Source organism: Calliphora vicina, chromosome 4, assembly GCF_958450345.1.
Source record: "Calliphora vicina chromosome 4, idCalVici1.1, whole genome shotgun sequence".
In the NCBI taxonomy this organism is placed as follows: domain Eukaryota; kingdom Metazoa; phylum Arthropoda; class Insecta; order Diptera; family Calliphoridae; genus Calliphora; species Calliphora vicina.
In genome coordinates this window covers 115,943,708-115,950,173 of record NC_088783.1, presented here as the reverse complement: position 1 = coordinate 115,950,173, position 6,466 = coordinate 115,943,708, and positions in this window count along the sequence as shown.

Genomic DNA, 6,466 nt, shown 5'->3' with positions numbered 1-6,466 from the left:
TAGAACAGAACTAGAACAGAACTAGAACAGAACTAGAACAGAACTAGAACAGAACTAGAACAGAACTAGAACAGAACTAGAACAGAACTAGAACAGAACTAGAACAGAACTAGAACAGAACTAGAACAGAACTAGAACAGAACTAGAACAGAACTAGAACAGAACTAGAACAGAACTAGAACAGAACTAGAACAGAACTAGAACAGAACTAGAACAGAACTAGAACAGAACTAGAACAGAACTAGAACAGAACTAGAACAGAACTAGAACAGAACTAGAACAGAACTAGAACAGAACTAGAACAGAACTAGAACAGAACTAGAACAGAACTAGAACAGAACTAGAACAGAACTAGAACAGAACTAGAACAGAACTAGAACAGAACTAGAACAGAACTAGAACAGAACTAGAACAGAACTAGAACAGAACTAGAACAGAACTAGAACAGAACTAGAACAGAACTAGAACAGAACTAGAACAGAACTAGAACAGAACTAGAACAGAACTAGAACAGAACTAGAACAGAACTAGAACAGAACTAGAACAGAACTAGAACAGAACTAGAACAGAACTAGAACAGAACTAGAACAGAACTAGAACAGAACTAGAACAGAACTAGAACAGAACTAGAACAGAACTAGAACAGAACTAGAACAGAACTAGAACAGAACTAGAACTAGAACAGAACTAGAACAGAACTAGAACAGAACTAGAACAGAACTAGGACAGAACTAGAACTGAACTAGAACTGAACTAGAACTGAACTAGAACAGAACTAGAACAGAACTAGAACAGAACTAGAACAGAACTAGAACAGAACTAGAACAGAACTAGAACAGAACTAGAACTAGAACAGAACTAGAACAGAACTAGAACAGAACTAGAACAGAACTAGAACAGAACTAGAACAGAACTAGAACAGAACTAGAACAGAACTAGAACAGAACTAGAACAGAACTAGAACAGAACTAGAACAGAACTAGAACAGAACTAGAACAGAACTAGAACAGAACTAGAACAGAACTAGAACAGAACTAGAACAGAACTAGAACAGAACTAGAACAGAACTAGAACAGAACTAGAACAGAACTAGAACAGAACTAGAACAGAACTAGAACAGAACTAGAACAGAACTAGAACAGAACTAGAACAGAACTAGAACAGAACTAGAACAGAACTAGAACAGAACTAGAACAGAACTAGAACAGAACTAGAACAGAACTAGAACAGAACTAGAACAGAACTAGAACAGAACTAGAACAGAACTAGAACAGAACTAGAACAGAACTAGAACAGAACTAGAACAGAACTAGAACAGAACTAGAACAGAACTAGAACAGAACTAGAACAGAACTAGAACAGAACTAGAACAGAACTAGAACAGAACTAGAACAGAACTAGAACAGAACTAGAACAGAACTAGAACAGAACTAGAACAGAACTAGAACAGAACTAGAACAGAACTAGAACAGAACTAGAACAGAACTAGAACAGAACTAGAACAGAACTAGAACAGAACTAGAACAGAACTAGAACAGAACTAGAACAGAACTAGAACAGAACTAGAACAGAACTAGAACAGAACTAGAACAGAACTAGAACAGAACTAGAACAGAACTAGAACAGAACTAGAACAGAACTAGAACAGAGTCCACTCTGTGAAATAGACTAGGGTCTGAACTGAAGGTGGACTAGACTATAGTATAGTCTATTGACAAGACTATACTCCTTCTCTTGATTTGGTAGGTTATACTTTAGTTAGTGGCATATTTTAAACTATAGTCTCATTTCACTTTCATTTCTTGCTTATGAATTTCTTCCTTCTTCTTTATTTCTTTCTTTTTGTCAAAAATAATTTATTCAGTTTTCGTTATTTTTTTGAGTTGATTTATTTGTCTACATGTCTCCGTTAGGTATTTCCTAGTTTTCGAACATCTAAGTGATAAATTCCGTATGGCTTATTAGTACTTAATGTTTGTTTTTGTGCTTTTCTTTCTTTCTTGTCAACCTGACATGCTACTCACGATTTTCAAGAGCTGTAAGGCAGCAACGAAAAAAAATGACAAATGACAATTATTTATTTTTTGTCGTTTTCCATTTTTTTTTTATTTCAATTTTCCCTTAACAACAACTACAAACACGATATTAGTATGTAGTTTATGCGGAGGCATTTTGTCAGCTCCGCTCGCAACAATAAACAAATTAGAGATTGAAACTTTGACATAAACATGAGAAACTTAAATAGTCATGTATGTAAATATAGTATATGTGTGTTGTGTACACATCCTTGTAGTTTACAAAAAAAAATGTAAAGCCTACTTTTATGCCAGAACAGAAATTACTTATGATTTCACAATGTGTAGATGACAACGCACTATTGTGTTGACATGCAATTATTCTTTTTATTTTTCTTTGTTTTAGCTGGAATTATGAAATCCTAGGAATCTAATGTTGTTGTATGATGTGTAAGTTGTTACTATTTTGCCTTTCAACACAAAAACTTTTTGTAAAATTTAGATTCCTACAATAAACCATGAATATTTCAAACCCTCCCGCTCACACATAAGGACGACCACACATACCTATTCATTAGTATGCGTGTAACATTTCTAAGGATGAGAGAGCGAGAGTGTGTGTGTGTGTTTGGATGTGTATTTACATAGAAATAACTGTTAAAAGGATGTGGAATGAATTATAATGATGAAGTAGATATATAAATGTGTATGAATGCATGTGTGTTTTACTAGTTATATGATTACAAAAACCTCACATAATCGCTACTATCCACGCTTACACTCACTCTACTCTTTGGGCGTCTCCCCCTGACAGCTATATTTTTTACAATCCTAAAGAAATTGAGTGATAAGTTTTAGGCCTAAATCGTATTTTTGCTATAGTAGTAGGTACTCTTTATGGACGAAACTATAGTGTGATCTGTGGACTACACTAAAGTCTACTCTATCCACTCGTCGAGAATAAAGTCGTCGAGATTTGAGTCTACTCTATAGTCAAGACTAGAGTCTACTCTATCGTCAAGACCAGAGTCTTTTCTCGTCAAAACAAGAGACTACTCTATCGTCGAGACTACAGTCTACTCCATCGTCGAGATTACAGTCTCTCCATCGTCAAAACAAGAGACTACTTTATCGTCGAGATTACAGTCTCTCCTTCATCAAAACAAGAGACTACTCTATCGTCGAGACTACAGTCTACTCTATCGTCGAGACTAGAGTCTCTCCTTCGTCAAAACAAGAGACTACTCTATCGTCGAGACTACAGTCTACTCTATCGTCGAGATTACAGTCTCTCCTTCGTCAAAACAAGAGACTACTCTATCGTCGAGACTACAGTCTACTCCATCGTCGAGATTTCAGTCTCCCCATCGTCAAAACAAGAGTCTAATCTATCGTCGAGACTACAGTCTACTCTATCGTCGAGACTAGAGTCTCTCCTTCGTCAAAACAAGAGACTACTCTATAGTCGAGACTACAGTCTACTCCATCGTCGAGATTACAGTCTCTCCATCGTCAAAACAAGAGACTACTCTATCGTCGAGACTACAGTCTACTCTATCGTCGAGACTAGAGTCTCTCCTTCGTCAAAACAAAAGACTACTCCATCGTCGAGACTACAGTCTACTCTATCGTCGAGACTAGAGTCTCTCCTTCGTCAAAACAAGAGACTACTCTATCGTCGAGACTACAGTCTACTCCATCGTCGAGATTACAGTCTCTCCATTGTCAAAACAAAAGACTACTCTATCGTCGAGACTACAGTCTACTCTACCGTCGAGACTAGGGTCTCTCCTTCGTCAAAACAAGAGACTAATCTATCGTCGAGACTACAGTCTACTCTATCGTCGGGACTAGAGTCTCTCCTTCGTCAAAACAAGAGACTACTCTATCGTCGAGACTACAGTCTACTCCATCGTCGAGATTACAGAGTCTCCATTGTCAAAACAAAAGACTACTCTATCGTCGAGACTATAGTCTACTCTATCGTCGAGACTAGGGTCTCTCCTTCGTCAAACCAAGAGACTAATCTATCGTCGAGACTACAGTCTACTCTATCGTCGGGACTAGAGTCTCTCCTTCGTCAAAACAAGAGACTACTCCAGCGTCGAGATTACAGTCCCTCCTTCGTCAAAACAAGAGTCTACTCTATCGTCGAGACTAGAGTCTCTCCTTCGTCAAAACTAGAGACTACTCTATCGTCGAGACTAAAGTCTACTCCATCGTCGAGACTAGAGTCTCTCCTTCGTCAAAACAAGAGACCACAGTCTACTCTATCGTCTAGACTAGAGTCCAATCTACTTTATCAACAGTAGACTTCGGTCTACGATAGCCTTATCGCACCACTCTCCTTATCCAGCAAAACACTCTTTCATTTTCACACACTCTGTATGAATGTATTGTATGTTTATCCAAAGTGACATTATTATCTTTCCATTTTTGTTTTTCACAAATTTTCTTTTTCTATTTGTAGAAAATATTCACATACCACTCGAGCCATTCCTCCAGACACATTTGGCTGAAAGCAACAACGAATATTATTGTATTTAAACATGATTTTTCTTTAAAATATTTTTTATAATTTACCACATTCAGGCAGTCATTCGTTCATTCATTCTACACATGTAGTGTGTGTTTGTTTTTTTTGCTATAAGTGTTGCTGAAGGACATGAGCAAGTGAAATGAAAAATATACATAAAGAAATATGTTAACTTGTTTAAAAGTATGAGTGGAGGAGAGTGAATAAAAACTAAAGAACTGGCACAGTAATGATGTTGATAATTTTATACGCAACGCACTTCATTCATCCTTTTTATAGTCAAGCACATCCATCATCAGTCAGCAGACATCTCTACTTTCACACTACTAAAATTTACTTATTCGTACTGTAAACATCATACAACTAGTATCTATCTCTATATATACATTTATGCATAGTTTGGCAGTAAATAAAAGTAGAGAGTAGTGGCATGTTGCCATTACACGCTCTTTATCATGTAGAATAAGAAAAAAAAATAATGAATAGTTGCTAGAACTAGACAGCGATAAATAAAACAGAGACGTGGTAGGATTTTAAAGGGGATTGCAGGGGAATTTCTGATCAATTCTCAGTCAAATATAGTTCTGTTCTAGTTCTGTTATAGTTATACCCTTCACCTTAGTGAGAAGGGTATAGTTTGTCATTCCGTTTGTAATTTCTACATTTTTCATTTCCGACCCTATAAAGTATATATATTCAGGATCCTTATAGATAGCCGAGTCGATTAAGCCATGCCCGTCTGTCTTTCCGTCTGTTGAAATCAATTTTCTGAAGACACCAGATATCTTCGGCATCCAAATCTTCAATAATTCTGTGCGACATGCTTTCGAGAAGTTTGCTATTTAAAATCAGCAAAATCGGTCCACAAATGGCTGAGATATGAGGAAAAAACCAGGACAACCTCCATGTTTGACCTATTTTAGACCTATATCTGGATTACTAAGTCATTAATATAGACAATATGGATATCTAATGATAGATATTTCAAAGACCTGTGCAATAAGTATTTAAAAAAAATTGAAAAAACAAAAAATTTTAAAATTTAAAAAAAAAATTTTAAATTTAAAAAAAAAATTCGAAAATTTGTTTTCCAAAAAATTAAAAAACTGGAAAAAAAAAATTTTCTAGTTCTGTTCTGTTCTAGTTCTGTTCTAGTTCTGTTCTAGTTCTGTTCTAGTTCTGTTCTAGTTCTGTTCTAGTTCTGTTCTAGTTCTGTTCTAGTTCTGTTCTAGTTCTGTTCTAGTTCTGTTCTAGTTCTGTTCTAGTTCTGTTCTAGTTCTGTTCTAGTTCTGTTCTAGTTCTGTTCTAGTTCTGTTCTAGTTCTGTTCTAGTTCTGTTCTAGTTCTGTTCTAGTTCTGTTCTAGTTCTGTTCTGTTCTAGTTCTGTTCTGTTCTAGTTCTGTTCTAGTTCTGTTCTGTTCTAGTTCTGTTCTAGTTCTGCTCTAGTTCTGTTCTGTTCTAGTTCTGTTCTAGTTCTGTTCTAGTTCTGTTCTAGTTCTGTTCTAGTTCTGTTCTAGTTCTGTTCTAGTTCTGTTCTAGTTCTGTTCTAGTTCTGTTCTAGTTCTGTTCTAGTTCTGTTCTAGTTCTGTTCTAGTTCTGTTCTAGTTCTGTTCTAGTTCTGTTCTAGTTCTGTTCTAGTTCTGTTCTAGTTCTGTTCTAGTTCTGTTCTAGTTCTGTTCTAGTTCTGTTCTAGTTCTGTTCTAGTTCTGTTCTAGTTCTGTTCTAGTTCTGTTCTAGTTCTGTTCTAGTTCTGTTCTAGTTCTGTTCTAGTTCTGTTCTAGTTCTGTTCTAGTTCTGTTCTAGTTCTGTTCTAGTTCTGTTCTAGTTCTGTTCTAGTTCTGTTCTAGTTCTGTTCTAGTTCTGTTCTAGTTCTGTTCTAGTTCTGTTCTAGTTCTGTTCTAGTTCTGTTCTAGTTC